The following is a 16233-nucleotide window of genomic DNA, read 5'->3' on the forward strand; positions in this document are numbered from 1 at the left end:
TAACCATATGACTCTTTCAATAGATGCATGAAAAGCATTTGACTAAGTACAACATTCATTCTTGATAAGAAAAAAAAAACCCTCAACAAAGTAAGTTTGGAGGGACATACCACAACATAATAAAGGTTGTATATGCAAAGCCCCCTGCTAATATCATTCCCATAGAGGAAAACATAGGCAGTAACCTCTTGACATCAGCTATATACCACCCTCTTACTAGATATGTCTTCTGAGGCAAGAAAAACAAAAGCAAAAATAAACTAGTAGGACTTTATTAAAATAAAAGCTTCTGTACAGCAAAGGAAACAATAAAAAAAAAAACTAAAGACTAAATATCCTATGGAATAGGAGAAGATATTTGCAAATGACATATCTGAGAAAATTTTAGTGTTCAAAATTTACAAAGAGCATGTACTTAAATAAATATCATCCTCAGTGGGGAACAGCTGAGAGCTTTTCCTATACGGTCAGGAACAAGACAGGAAAGTCCAATCTTACCACTGTTACTTAACATAGTACTGGAAGTCCTAACCACAGCAATCAGATAACAAAAAGGAATAAAAGACATCCAAATCTGCAGGGAAGAAGTAAAACTTTCACTATTTGCAGATGACATGATACATTATACAGAAATACCAAAGAATCCACCAAAAAACTGCGAGAATTGATACACAAATTCAGTAAAGTCACAGGATACAAAATCAACATACAGAAATCTGTTGCATTTCTATATGCCAATAGTGAATCAGCAGAAATAGAAATTCAGGAATCAATCCTATCTGCAATTGCACCAAAAACCATAGGATACTTAAGAATAAACTTAACTAAAGAGGTGAAAGGCCTATACTCTGAAAACTACAAAACACTAATGAAAGAAATTGAAGACAACACAAAGAAATGGAAAGATATTCATTTCATGCTCATGGATTAGAAGAACAAATATTGTTAAAAAGTCTGTACTGCCCAAAGCAATCTAACCATTTAATTCCATCCCTATCAAAACACCACCAGCATTTGTTACCTAGTTAGAAAAACAATCCTAAAATTTGTATGGAACAACAAAAGACCCTGAATAGCCAAAGCAAATTTGAGAAAGAAAAGCAAAGCTAGAAGTATCACAATTCACTACTTCCAGTTCTATTACAAAGCTTTAGTGATGAAAACAGTATGGTAATGGCACAAAAATAGACACATACATAAATCAGTGGAACAGAATAGAAAACCTGGAAATGAACCCACAACTATATGGTCAATGAATTTTCGTCAAAGCAGGAATGAATTCCCAACGGGAAAAACACGGCCTCTTCAACAAATAGTGTTGGGAAAACTGGACAGAAACATGCAAAATATCATGTGGGTCTTTCATCTGTGTTGAATTTATTTTCATGTAATACAGTATATAAAGTGGTCTAGGTTCTTTATTTTGCTAATTCTGACATCTGTGTCAGTTATGGATTGATTTCAATTGAGTAATTTATATCCTCATTTTGGGTGTTATTTTCTGCTTGTTTGCATGCCTGTTAATCTTTCACTGGATGCCAAGCACTGTCCATTTTACCTTTTGTTTCCTGTGTATTTTTGAATTTGTACCAATATTTTTTAACCTTTATTCTAGGATGCAGTTAAGTTAGAGATATTTTTGTCCTTCCATGTCTTGTTCTTTATGATTTGGCAGGTCTAGAATCATTCTCAGAGTTAATTATTTACCACTCCTGAGATAAGTCCTTATTTTTTGAAGTTGTTTTAATGTTTGTTTTTGAGAGAGAGAGCAGGGGAGGGTCAGAGAGAGAGGGAGACACAGAATCTGAAGCAGGCTCCAGGCTCCAAGCGGTTAGCACAGAACCCGATGAGGGGCTTGAACTTATGAACTGTGAGATCATGACCTGAGTCAAAGTCAGATGCTTAACCGACTGAGCTACCCAGGAGTCCCCTGAGATAAGACCTTAAGTAACCTACCTAATATCCCATGAATTAAGAAATATCGTTAGTCTGGCTAAGGGAAATATATTGGTATTGTTTCTGGCTCTCAGTGCTGGGTGATGATATTCCCTCTAATCCTATTGGGTGGCTTTTTCTTTGGCTTAAGTAATTTCCTCACATATATGAGCTGACCAGGTCTTTACTGAATACTCAAAGAAGAACCTCTGCAGATTTCAGAGATTCTCTGGGAAATTCTCTCCTTTACATTATTCTTTCCTTCATACTCTAGCCATCTTGGTCTCTACAAATTCTCAGTTCTAGCTCACCATCTCAAGAAATCTAGCTGGCCCTTTTCTGATTTTGCCATCCCTCTAGCATGGGCTGGAAACTCAATAAGGCATTAAACTGGAACAACAGTTGGGCTCACTTCCTTTGTGTCCTGTCTCTCAAGTATCACTCTCTTTCTTTGCCTTGTCTAGTTTCTTAAAAACCATTGTTATATATATTGTCTTCTATTTTGGTTGTTTAGGGAAATGGTGTTTAAATACGGTCCTTAGTAGTGTCATTACCAGAAATAGAAGTCTCAAAGTCTATATTAGATTTCAATAACTGTATTATACTGCCACAGTGTTGAATGAGGTCACCCAGTTAGAGGAAATCAAATGCAAATAGAAGAGGAATAATGTTAGCTCTGCAACATTTTCAACATGAGTAGTGAAATAAGTAAGGATTAGTAATAATGAATAGGAAATGTCAGAGATGTTAAGGGGAAAAGAAAAAGGAGACCAAGGTGCCCTGGAGACTAAGGGAGGAAAACATTTCAAGAAAAAGTGACAGATAATGTTAATTTCTATGGATAAATGGTAAGACAACACCATGAAAATGGACAAAATCTTCTAGGAAAAGAGTGTAGGTCATTGAATTTGGTGAGGGAGCTAGTAATTTGAGGGAAACAGTGTAAAAAGTGGCTTTCCTTAAGATGAATTTTTTTAAAGAATGAATATTTTTTTTAATTTTGGCATAATTTTCATATAAAATTAACTTCAGGTATACAATGCAATAATTTCGTGCTTATATATATTGTGAAATGATCACCACAATTAACATTTGTCATCATACATAGTTATAAATTTTTTTCTCCTGATGAGAATGAAATTTTTAAAAAGATTTCAGTATGTATGAAGTAGCTCGTAGAGAAGGAAACAACAGAGATATGTAAATTTTCGCTTTGCCTGACACTGTATAACTTGTAAATAAATTAGGGTATACATATTTTAGCACTATACAGGATGTACCCAGTAAGATAAAGAATAGAATTTTTACAAAGCTCTATTACTTAACATAAGGCTTTGAAGACAAAGATGACATTTAGCCAAAATCAGTGAAACTTTTTTGGCATGTGCTACAGCACAATATGCATTGTTATAAACAATTTATTTTTCTGCTATTTCTTACAAAAATTGATCTAAGAGAAACAAGGATTCTTGCAATCCTATAGACATTTTATTACAACAAAATTCCTTATTTATATTTAACGTGCTTATCTAAACCTTTGGGAAAAGACCATGATTTGGCTTTTATTTGTATTATCAAATTGCCGTTCCAGGTTTCTAGATTACAATAATGAACTGACATATATGCCCAATTTTGTTCACTCCCTATTCCACTAAAATAATGGATTGAAAGGACAGAAAAAGAAAATAGCCATAAAACATTAGAAGTTGGAAAAAAAATTAAAAAAAAAAAAAGGGGCGCCTGGGTGGCGCAGTCGGTTAAGCGTCCGACTTCAGCCAGGTCACGATCTCGCGGTCCGTGAGTTCGAGCCCCGCGTCGGGCTCTGGGCTGATGGCTCGGAGCCTGGAGCCTGTTTCCGATTCTGTGTCTCCCTCTCTCTCTGCCCCTCCCCCGTTCATGCTCTGTCTCTCTCTGTCCCAAAAATAAATAAAAAACGTTGAAAAAAAAATTAAAAAAAAAGAAGTTGGAAAGCAGGCAGCCCTAAATCTTAGCAAAACTGATGAAGTTAAATCCCAACCCAGCAATGGGCAAAGCTAAAAACCAATCTATTTACACTACCACAGAATCTTTAAAAGGCACAAAAACTGATAGCATCGGTTACCTCTATAACCAGGGTGGACAGAACTAAAATGAGGACCAGGTTGAAAGATGTTTGGGACTTTAGGCCCCATGATCCCTTCTACTCCACACTGACCTTCCCCAACTGCAGCAGAGATTTGAGTTCTATTTCCTGGAAAGGATAAAACAGAGTGTCAGGACAGAGGGTATCAGGCCCATTCAAGGGCAAGAATACTGTACTGAAAACAAAAATGAAAGGACCAAATGCCAAACTGAATGCTGAATGCAGAAACCACCAATTTTCTTCTCTTGCATACTCCTACAGCGCTGTCAAACCAGATCTTTACCTGAAAGCAGGCAATTGGAAGACTCTTTCCCAGGAAATCTACAAACTGTAAAGGACATAATTTAATGATAATGATGCAGATAGGGGTTTCTCCCCAAAAGCCCACCCAGATAATCCTAGAGTGAAGCTCAAAATTGAAAACAGCAACCCATAGATTAGAGTTTCAAATGAGATTTTTACTTTAAAAAAATGTTTATTTTGAGAGAGAGTGAGCAAGTGAGGGTTTGCAGAAAGAGAGGGAGAGAGATAATTCCAAGCAGGCTCCATACTGTCACACAGAGCCTGATGCAGGGCTTGATCCCACAAACTGTGAGATCATGACCTGAGCCGAAATCAAGAGTCGGACACTTAACCGACTGAGCCACCCAGAGGCCCCTCAAATGAGCTTTTTAGTCTTTCATTTTCAAAATAAGTAAACAGTGAAAGACTGGAAGATTTGAGGAAAGACTATAATGGAGGATAGAGGCTGAAAAAAATAGGAAAAAAAATTCAAGGAAACAAACTATGCAAGAATTTGAGAAGTCAGTAACAGAACTATCATTACTATCCCCCATAGGATAAGAGAACATGTTACGTTCATAAATTAAGAACAAAATACTATAAGAAAAAGGAACATTCAGAGTACAAAAACAAACTCTTGAAAATTAAAAACATGGCTGCCCATACAAAAAACTCAGCAGAAAGTTTGGATGACAAAGGTGAGAAAATCTCCCAGATGTGAGTGTAAAAGACAATAATATGGAAAATAGGAAAGAAAAAGAAATGAGAATTTCTGGAAGACTGGTCCAGAAGATCCAACATTCTACTAATAGTAGTTCCAGAAAGAGCGTATAGAAAAAATAGAGGGCAGGATCAATGAAATAATTTAAGATAATTTTAGATCTCAATGACATTAGTTACCAGTTAAAAAAGATCCATTAATATGCTGATTAGAATGGATGAAAATAGATTCATACCAAGGCATATCATTGTGATATTTCAGAATTCTGAGGACAAATAGATAATTCTACAAACAAAAAGAGAAAAGTAAAGAGAAAGAGAGAGATACATAGAGAAATTGCCAAGTCATAGAGAAAGGAAGTAGATTAGTGGTACCTGGAGCTGGGAATAGGAACTAAGGTTAAGTGTTACCAAGCATGAAGAATCTTATAAGTGTGATGGGAATGTTCTAAAACTGGATTGCGGTGATGGTTTCAAAACTCAGTAAATTTCTTAAGAATCATTTAATTGTACACTTAAACTGAGCGGATTTTATAAAATGTAATTATTCTTCAATAAAGCTATTTTAAAAATGTACCCATAAAAAAGATACATAGGGAAATAGAGAGAAGTAGAGATAGATTTGTAGACAGTAAAATCACATTATACAAATATATAAAAGTTTAGAATTGGAATGCTTTTGTGTTTCTTACAAACAACACTAAAAGCAAGAATATAGTGTTAAAATTCCTTCAAATTCTGAAAGAAAATTCTCTCTCATGTAAAATTCTATAGGCAGCCAAACTCTCAAGTATAAAGCTAGAACAAAAATTGTTTCAAACATGCAAAATCTCAAACAATTTACATCCTATGCACTTGTTCTTAAGAAGCTGAGGGAGGATGTCTGCATAAAAACAATAAAGTAAATCAATAAAAAGGAAAATTTACGATACAGGAAACAGTACCTTCAACATAGGAGACAACCTAAAAAGATCCTTGTGGATAAGATGAAGAGAGATCCCAGGACAACCGCTTTATGCAACACACATAGAAAGCATTAAGACCAGATTGAATCAGTGTGATTCAGAAAGCAGAAATACTGAGAAATACTGAGGGAAGCCATGACCAAGATCTCTGGTCCATTATACTTATTTTTTTAATGTTTATTTATCTTTGAGGAGACACACATACACAGAGTGTGAGTGGGGGAGGGGCAAATAGAGAGGGAGACACAGAATCTGAAGCAGGATCCAGGCTCTGAGCTGTCAGCACAGAGTCCAAAGCGGGGCCCAAACTGACAAATGGTGAAATCATGACCTGAGCCGAAGTTGGACACTTAGTCGACTGAGCCACCCAGGCGCCCCCATTATACTTAATTTTAACCAGAAAACATAGCCTGATGTGGTTTGCTTAGATTCTATGTCTACTTCACTTATCTTAACAGAGTGATGATGAAATTTTGCTCCCCAAGTACCTCCAAATCAATGCTCCCTTTCAGGAGTTAACTAAGAACACTTATTTAATCCCTTAGAATTATTTTGCTTTGATCTATATCTGAAACTAGTGATAGACCATATTGTGCTTAACATCAGAAAATATATAGTATAGCCTGCTTCCTCTAGCCATATTTATGCTGGATGTACTTTACTTGGCCCATACAATAGCACTTCCAAATACTCTGAGGTAAACCCTGACAATTTTCCAGTTTCCACCTATGATCTTACCCACTAACATTTCAGGAAAGATTATGACCTAGAGACTATTCAGCTAATTGGCTTCTGGTAACCTTGATCTAATAAGGGCAATATTGTCCTTTACACGGCTAAGTTTGTGCTTAGTACTCAGTTAAAAGACAAAAACAGGGGCGCCTGGGTGACTCAGTCAGTTAAGTGTCCAACTCTGGACTTGGCTCAGGTCATGGTCTTGTGGTTTGTGAGATAGAGCCCCCGCCTTGGGTTCTGCACTGACAGCACAGAGCCTGCTTGAGATTTTTTTTATCTCTCTTTCTCTTCCTCTCTCTCTCCCTCTCTGACCCTCCCCCGTGCTCTCTTTCTCTCTCAAAATAAATAAACTTTTAAAAAGATAAAACAAAAGTACTGTATACAGTATACTCCTACCCAATAAATTGTTTATATATACATTACATAGGTGGTAAGCCTTGGGAATAAAGGAAGGAATTAATGGCACTGAAGTCAGAATAGGGGTTGTTTCTAAGTCAGGAAGAAAGGGAATGCAATTAGGAAGGGACATGTAGGGGTTTGCCAGTATGCTGGTAATGTTCTATTTTGTTGCACGGATGATGAGTGCACATGTGTTTATTCGTTATCATTTTTTAAACTACTCTTATGTGTCTTATATACTTGGCTGTATATATAATGTTTCATGTTAAAATAATTTAACTGCAGTTTCAGATGTCCTCTATTATCATGCCCATTGGGGTATTTTTATATAAAATTCTATTAGGAACACCTGAACAAACTTAGCTTAAGTGATAAAAGTTTAATTATCTCATAACAAGAATTCTAGAAGTAGGAGTCTTCAGAGTTATTATATACTACCTTGTCATCAAGGAATTAGTCTCTTCCCACTTTTATTTTGCTTTTGTCCTTAATATGCTGATATCCTTCCTCTCTCTTCTTGGTCACAAGAAGGCTGCTTTTGCTCCCAGGCATTGTGATTCCACATAACAGATTTCCCAGAACAAAAATAAAAATAAAAAAAAAAAAGGAGCCAGGACAAAAAAGTCCTTCTAAATTAAGAAAACAAGTCCATTTATGGTGGCATCAAAAATAATACAATAGTTAGAGATAAATTGAATCAAGGAGGTGAAAGATTGATACCCTGGAAACTACAAAACATCACTGAAAGATATTAAAGACATTAATAAATAGAAAGATATCCTGTGTTCATGATTGGAAGACTTAATATAGTTAAATGTCAATACTACCCAAAGTTATCTATAGATTCAATGAAATCCTTATTAAATCCCCAAGACTTTTTTTTTCAGAAAGAAAAAATTCATACTCAAATTTATATAGAATATCAAGAAACCCAGAAGAGTTAAAAAAATCTTTAAAAGATTGAAGGTGAAGGACACACAATTTCTGATTATAAAACCTACTACAAAACTACAGTAATCAAAAAGGTGTGATACTGGCATGAAGACAGACATATAGACAAATGGAATAGAATAGAAATGGAATAGAATAGAGAGCCAGAAATAAATACTCACATATATGGTCAAATGATCTTTGACAAGGATGCCAAGAACATTCAATGGGAGCAAAGATAGTCTTTTCAACAAATGGTGCTGGTAAAACAAATATTGACATGCAAAAGAATGAAGTTAGACCTTTACCTTACATTATATACAAAAATTAATTCAAAATAGATTAAAAAAATTTAAAAGACTTAAAAGTTAAATGATAAAACTCTTAGAAGGAATCAAAGGGGAAATTTTCAGGACATTGATTTGGCAATAATTTCTTGGACATGACGTCAAAAACACAGGAAACAAAAGAAAACATAAATGAATTGGACTTGATGAAAATTAAAACATATTTGTGCATCAAAGGACATTGTAAACACAGAGAAAAGACAACCTAAAGAATGGGAGAAAATATTTGCAAGCCACATATCTGATAAGGGATTCATATCCAGAATATATAAAGAATTTCCAAAGATCAAAAACAATCCAATAGAAACAGGGGCAAAGAATATATACAAATGGGAAATATGCACATGGATATATGGCCATCATCACAAAGCATTAGGGATATGCAGATCCAGACCACAATGACTACCACTTAATGCCCATTAGAATGGCATTTATTTATTTATTTATTTATTTATTTATTTATTTATTTATTTATAATTTTAAAGTTTATTTATTTATTTTGAGAGAGACAGAGAGAGAGAGAGCATAAACAGGGGAGGGGCAGAGAGAGAGGGAGAGAGAATCCTAAGCAGGCTCTGCACTGTCAGTGCACAGTGCACAGCCCAACATGGGGCTTAAACTCACAAACTATGAGATCATGACCTAAGCCAAAACCAAGAGTGGGATGCTTACCAGACTGAGCCACCCAGGATCCCTGCTATTATTTGTTTATTTATTTTAAAAAGAAGTGTTGGTGAGGAGGTGGGAAAACTGGAACCCCTTAGCATTGCTGGTGGAATTATAAAGTGCTGAAGCTGCTATGGAAAACAGTATAGCAGTTCCTAAAAATATTAAACACAAAACTACCATATGATCCAGCAATTTCACTTTGTAGTGTATTTCAAAAGAATTGAGGGGTACCTGGGTGGCTCAGTCTGGTAAGCATCTGACTCTTACCTCTGCTTAGGTCATGATCTCATGATTCATGAGATCAAACCCCGTGTTGGGCTATATGCTGACAGCACAGAGCCTGCTTGGGAGTGTCTCTCTCTCTCTCTCTCTCTCTCTCTCTCTCCCTCTCTCTGTTTCTCTGTCTGTCTGTCTCTCTCTCTCTCTCTCTGCTCCTCCCCCGTTTGTGCTATCTCTTTCTCTCTCAAAATAAGTAAATAAACATTAAGTAAACACAGAATTGAATGAAAGGACTCAGATATTTTTCAATGTTCATAATAGCATCATAATTAACAATATCCAAAAAGTGGAAAGAACCCAATTGTTTGTTGATGCATATATGGACAACCAAAATGTGGTGTATATGCCCAACATAATATTACTTAGCTTTAAAAATGAATAAAATTATGACACATGTTATATCATAGATGAATCTGAAAGATATTATGCCAAGTAGAATAAGCCAAATACACAAAAATCAAGTATTATATGATTTAATTTATATAAGATACCTAGAATAGTAAAATTCATAGATACAAAAAGTATAATAATGGTTATCAGCTCTCTATGAGGGTGGAATGTGGATTTATTGCTTAATAGGTACAAAGTTTCAGTTTTGGATGATGAAAAATTTTGGAAATGGATAGTGGAAATGTTTGCAAGATTTTGTGAGTGTACTTAATACCACTGGATTGTACACTTAAAATGCAACTTAAGAAATTTTAGGGTGCCTCATTTGTTTGAGCATCTGTCTTTTTATTTCGGCTCAGGTCATGATCCTGGGGTTGTGGGACCAAGCCCTGCATTGGGCTTCACAATGAGCATGGAGCCTGCTTAAGATTCTCTCTCTCTCCCTCTGCTTCTCTCCCCTGATCACATATTCTCTCTCTCTCTCTCTCTCTCTCTCTCTCTCTCTCTCTCTCTCTCTCTGTCTAAAAATGCATCTTATTCTGTTCTCTCTTTTATTAATGAGGAGATTCCCCAGCAGATTCCATTTACTATTTATTGGCAAAAAATATTACACCATTCTTACATCAATCTGGCAAATAGAAACAGGTCTGACATGACTGGTTCTAACTAGAGGTTCTCAAATCTATTATACCCAATGCTTTTATTTATTAAAATATTTTAAATTTAGGGGTTCCTGGGTGGCTCAGTAGGTTGGGCATCTGACTTTGGCTCAGGTCATGATCTCGCAGCCTGTGAGTTTGAGCCCCATGTCGGGCTTTGTGCTGACCGCTCAGAGCCTGGAGTCTGCTTCAGATTCTGTGTCTCCCTCTCTCTCTGCCCCTCCCTCTCTCTCTTTTTCTCTCAAAAATAAATAAACATTGGGGCGCCTGGGTGGCACAGTCAGTTAAGCGTCCGACTTCAGCCAGGTCACGATCTCGCGGTCCGTGAGTTCGAGCCCCGCGTCAGGCTCTGGGCTGATGGCTCAGAGCCTGGAGCCTGTTTCCGATTCTGTGTCTCCTTCTCTCTCTGCCCCTCCCCCGTTCATGCTCTGTCTCTCTCTGTCCCAAAAATAAATAAACATTGAAAAAAATTTTTTTTAAATAAATAAACATAAATTTAAAAAAAATTTAAAAATATTTTAAATCTATTTTAGAACTGATTTTATATATATATATATATATATATATATATATATATAATTGACATATAACTGTTAGTTTTAGGTACATAACATAATGATTTGATGTATGTATATATTGCAAAGTGATTACTATAACAAGTTTAGTTAGTATTCATCACCACACATAGTGACACATTTTTGGTGTGATGAGATTTAAGCTAATGTTCTCTTAGCAACTTTCAAATGTCCAATACAGTATTTTGGACAATACCCATAATGCTGTACATTACATCTCCAGGACTTATTCATCTTATAACTGGGAGTTTGTACTCTTTGGCCATATTCACCCATTTCACCCACTGCCCCCCACCTCTGCCTCTGGCAACCACCAATCTGTTCTCTGTATCTATGTACTTTCTTTCTTTCTTCTTCTTTTTTCTTGATTCTACATATAAATGAGATCATATAATGATTGTTGTTTTCTGACCTATTTCACTTAACATAATACTCTCAGTTCCATTCATGTTGCTGAAAATGGCAAGATTTCTTTTTTTGTAGCTGAATAATAATTATGTATATACATATAAATATATACATACATTTGAATAATAATTATATATACATATAAATATATACACACATTCTTTATCTATTAAGTCATTGATGGACATGTAGGATGTTTCTATGTCTTGGTTATTGTAATAAATATGAAGATAAATCTTTTTGAGAGTGATTTTGTTTCCTTTGGATAAATAATCAGAAGTGGAATTGCTGGATCATATGGTAGTTCTATTTTTATTTTTTTGAGGAATCTCCATGCTGTTTTCCATAGTTGTTGCACCAATTTACATTCTTACCCATAGTGCATAAGGGTTCCTTTTCTCCACATCCTAACCATCACTTGTCATTTCTTTGTCCTTTTGATAATATACATTCTGACAAGTGTGAGGTATAAGATGCATCTCCTGGTTTTGATTTGCATTTCATTGATGACTAATAATGTTGAGCTAATAATGTTTCCTGTTGTATATCTGTTGACCTTTCATGTGAATTTGGTAAATGTTTATCCAGATCCAGATCCTCTGCCCGTTTTTAATTGAATTATTATATTCTATCAAGTTATATAGGTTATTTAATATTATGGATATTAATCAATTATCATATATATGATTTGCATATATATTCTTCCATTCAATAGGTTGCTTTTTCATTTTGTTGATGGTTTCCTTTGCTGTGTAGAAGCTTTTTAGTTTGATGTAGTCCTACTTGTTTATTTTGTTTTTGTTGTATTTGCTTTTGATGTCAAATAAAAAGTATCATTGCCAAGATCAATGTCAAGAAGTTTACTTTCTTTATTATCTTCTAAGAATTTTATAGTTTCAGGAGTTACATTCAAGTCTTTAATTTATTTTGAGTTGAATTTATAAATGGTGTAAGACAGTGGTCTAGTTTCATTCTTTCATATACAGCTGTCCAGTTTTCTCAACCATTTATTGAAAAGACTGTCCTCCGTTATATATTCTTTGCTCTTCTGTTGTAAATTAATTGACCATATATGTGTGGGTTTATTTTGGGGCTCTCTATTCTGTTCCATTGATCTATGTGCCTATTTTTACATAAATACTCTGGGTTTTGATTATTTTAGTTTTGTAATATAGTTTGAAATCAGAAAGTGTGATGCTAATAGCTTTCTTCTACCTCATTTGCTTTGGCTATTTGGGGGCTTTTATAATTCCATACAAATTTTAGAGGTGTTTGTTCTATATCTGTGTGGAAAATGCCATTGGAATTTTTATATGGATTGCAATGAATCTGTAGGTTGCTTTTAATAGTATGGGAAATTTAACAATATTAATTCTTCCAATCTGAGAACAGAATGTCTTTCCATTTATTCATGTCTTTTTAAAATTTATTTTATGAATGTCTTATAGTTTTCAGTGTATAGGTCTTTCACCTCCTTGGTTAAATTTATTCCTAGGTATTTTTATGCACTGTAAATGTGATTATTTTTAAAATTTCTCTTTCTGATAACTCCTTAATAGTGTATAGAAACACAACTAATTTTTGTATATTAATTTTGTATCTTGCAATTTTACTAATTTGCTTAGTTTTAACAGTCTTTTGGTGAAGTCTTTATGTTTTTCTGTATAATACCACACCATCTGCAGATAGAGACAGTTTGACTTCCTTTGTTCCAATTAGGATGCATTGTATTTCTTTGTCTTGCCTAATTGTTCTGGCTAGGATTTCTAGTAGTACATTAAATAAAAGTAGCTAGAGTGGGCATCCTTTTCTTGTTCTTTATCTTAAAGGAAGAGCTTTCTGTTTTTCACTATTAAGTGTTCTTACAAAAGAACACTTAATGTAATCCTTTGGTTAAGTGTCCACCTAATCATATATTTAACAGGATGTAATACAAGAGGATTTTTAGAATTATAAAATATTAAAGCTGTAATATACCTTAAAGGTCATATAGTCAAGTTTCCTCTATTTCATATGAGGAAAATAAAGTATATAAACTAATATAATTATAAAGTTAATTTATTTTAATACACCAAGACATGACAGGAATCTAGTCCTTCTGTTTTGGAAGCTAGTGTCTTTTACATGGCACCATACTGTTACTGTGCTCATGGTTTTCACACCCATGATTGCACATGAAAGATGAGTGTGCACAAATGTGTGCATGCACGTGCATGTGCACACACACACACACACACATCCACACGAAACACTATCTGAAAAACATTAGCTTTCTTAGGGAGGTGAGGAAGGTAAACAGGCAAAATAGTAACCTATTTTAATTTTTTCTGTTAACAGATATTTTTAGTTCAAGATTTTTTGTATTTATTAAATTTTCACATTCTGCTACAAAATGCTTACACATTAGTAGAGAAGATCTAAAATATTGACGCATTATAGATTATCATTGGAGCAGTGAACTTATACAAGTGGACAGAAACTTGAGTGTTTGAGAACTTGGTGGGCTCCTGTAGGAGGCTGGCTAAAACCAGTGAGAGTCGGAATTGTGTTGGCTGGAAGAACTACACCACTTTCTGAGGTGTTTCCGAAAAAGTTATTTGGTATTCAAAAGGAATAGGAAACCTTTGGAGGTTGTGACTTAAGCAATCCTCACTACCAGGAGGTTAAATCTTCTGTGCAGTGTACAGTACTAAACAATTGCTGGTAGTCATCTTATTCAGAATTCAATTACCTATTGTGAGCACAACTGACATCCAAAGGCCAGTCTATACATATTAGGCCTCCTTTATAATGAGTGTGGGTGGTGGGGTAATATGTTGGAAACATTCAGACAGGAGATACACAGAATACCAGTTTCCAATGCACCACATCTAAAGAGAGGCAAGATGTGCTAGGTAGGATAATAGACAAAAAAAAAAAAAAAAAAAAGAAATGTGGAGGGAGATAAAGGGTAAATCCCAGCCTAATGACATACTTGCTTAAAGGAAGGAAAGAGTGTTTTAGCTCATGGTCAAATCTTGCCTTACCTTGTCTCACTTCTTTATTTACTGATTTTATTTCCTTTCTTACCTGGACTTTCATATTTGAAGACACTTCCTGGCAATGACCTCTGATTTGCCACCCTAGCAGCACTACCTTAAACAATACCTTTTCTCCGACTCCATCACTCTTATACCATCAATATGCTAAGTTTCTTCTTGCTTTTCGGGTAGGGCAAGTAAACTCAGGGAAACATGCAGATACTAAAGGAGTCACTAGAGTGCAGAATGGGAAATCTAGCAAAGAAGGTCCTAGAAGAACACATAAGTTGAAGCAAGACCACCAGATCTTTCCTCTGAGTAGATTAAAATAACCCAATATACACTGGAAAATGAAATTGAATTTAAAAAGGCATTTTCTGTGATATTTTTTGTTGCTTTAAGGACTAACATGGGAGCCAGACTCAAGGTTGTAAGGCAATTATAGATGAAGCAAGTCAAAAACAAACAAAACCCATTTAGTCCAAGGGCATCATTTTATGGATGTGATTTTTTATGTTCTTGCTTCCAAAGTTATCGACATAAATAATTAGGGTAGTCATTCATTGCTGACATTATTTCTTCTGTTTCATTTTGCCCTTCTAGTCAACCTTCAACCCAGCATAAGACACTTAAGTTACTTGCAATCTCTTTCCTAGACTTTGAAGTTGTGGCAAGCAAAAAGCAAACACAAAAACTTACAGTAACTCAACTTAGTATTTCTGTTATGATTTGAGAAATTATATTAGTGTCTTGGAATAGCAGGATTAGAAGAGGTCTTGGATATTATCTAGCCCAGTGGTCCTTAAAATGTCATCTACAAACTCCTGGGGATTCTCAAGATCCTTTTTAAGGGGGTATGTGCCATTGATCTATGTGTCTGTTTTTGTGCCAGTACCATACTGTCTTGATGGTTACAGCTTTGTAGTACAGCTTGAAGTTCGGGATTGTGATCCCTCTAGCTTTGTTTTTTTTTTTCAACATTACTTTGGCTATTCAGGGTCTTTTCTTCTTCCATACAAATTTTAGAATGGTTTTTCTACCTTTGTGAAGAATGTTGGTATAATTTTGATAGGGATTGCATTGAATGTGTATATTGCTTTGGGTAGTATAGACATTTTAACAATATTTGTTCTTCTAATACATGAACATGGAATATTTTTCCATTTCTTTCTGTCTTCTTCAATTTCTTTCATAAGCATTCTATAGTTTTCAGAGTACAGACCATTTATCTTTTTAGTTAGGTTTATTCCTAGGTATCTTGTGGCTTTTGGTATAATTGTAAATGGGATTCATTCCTTGATTTCTCTTTCTGCTGCTTCATTATTGGTGCATAGAAATGCAACAGATTTCTGTATATTGATTATATCCCGAGACTCTGACAAATTCATATATCAGTTCTAGCAGTTTTTTGGTGGAGTCATTGGGTTTTCCAATTCGAGTATCATGTCCTCTGCGAAAAGTGAAAGTTTGATTTCCTCCTTGCTGATTTGGATGCCTTTTATTCCTTTGTGTTGTTTGACTGCTGAGGCTAGGACTTCCAGTACTATGTTGAACAACAGTGGTGAAAGTCGATATCCCTGATGTGTTCCTGACCTGAGGGGGAAAGCTCTCACTTTTTCCCCATTGAGGATGATATTAGCTGTGGGCCTTTCATATATGGCCTTTATGATATTGAGGTATGTTCCTTCTATCCTGACTTTCTTGAAGGTTTTTATCAAGGAAGTATGCTGTATTTTATCAAATGCTTTTTCTTCATCTATTGGGAGAATCATATGGTTCTTATCCTTTCTTTGAATAA

Source organism: Acinonyx jubatus, chromosome X (genome assembly GCF_027475565.1).
Source record: "Acinonyx jubatus isolate Ajub_Pintada_27869175 chromosome X, VMU_Ajub_asm_v1.0, whole genome shotgun sequence".
In the NCBI taxonomy this organism is placed as follows: Eukaryota; Metazoa; Chordata; class Mammalia; order Carnivora; family Felidae; genus Acinonyx; species Acinonyx jubatus.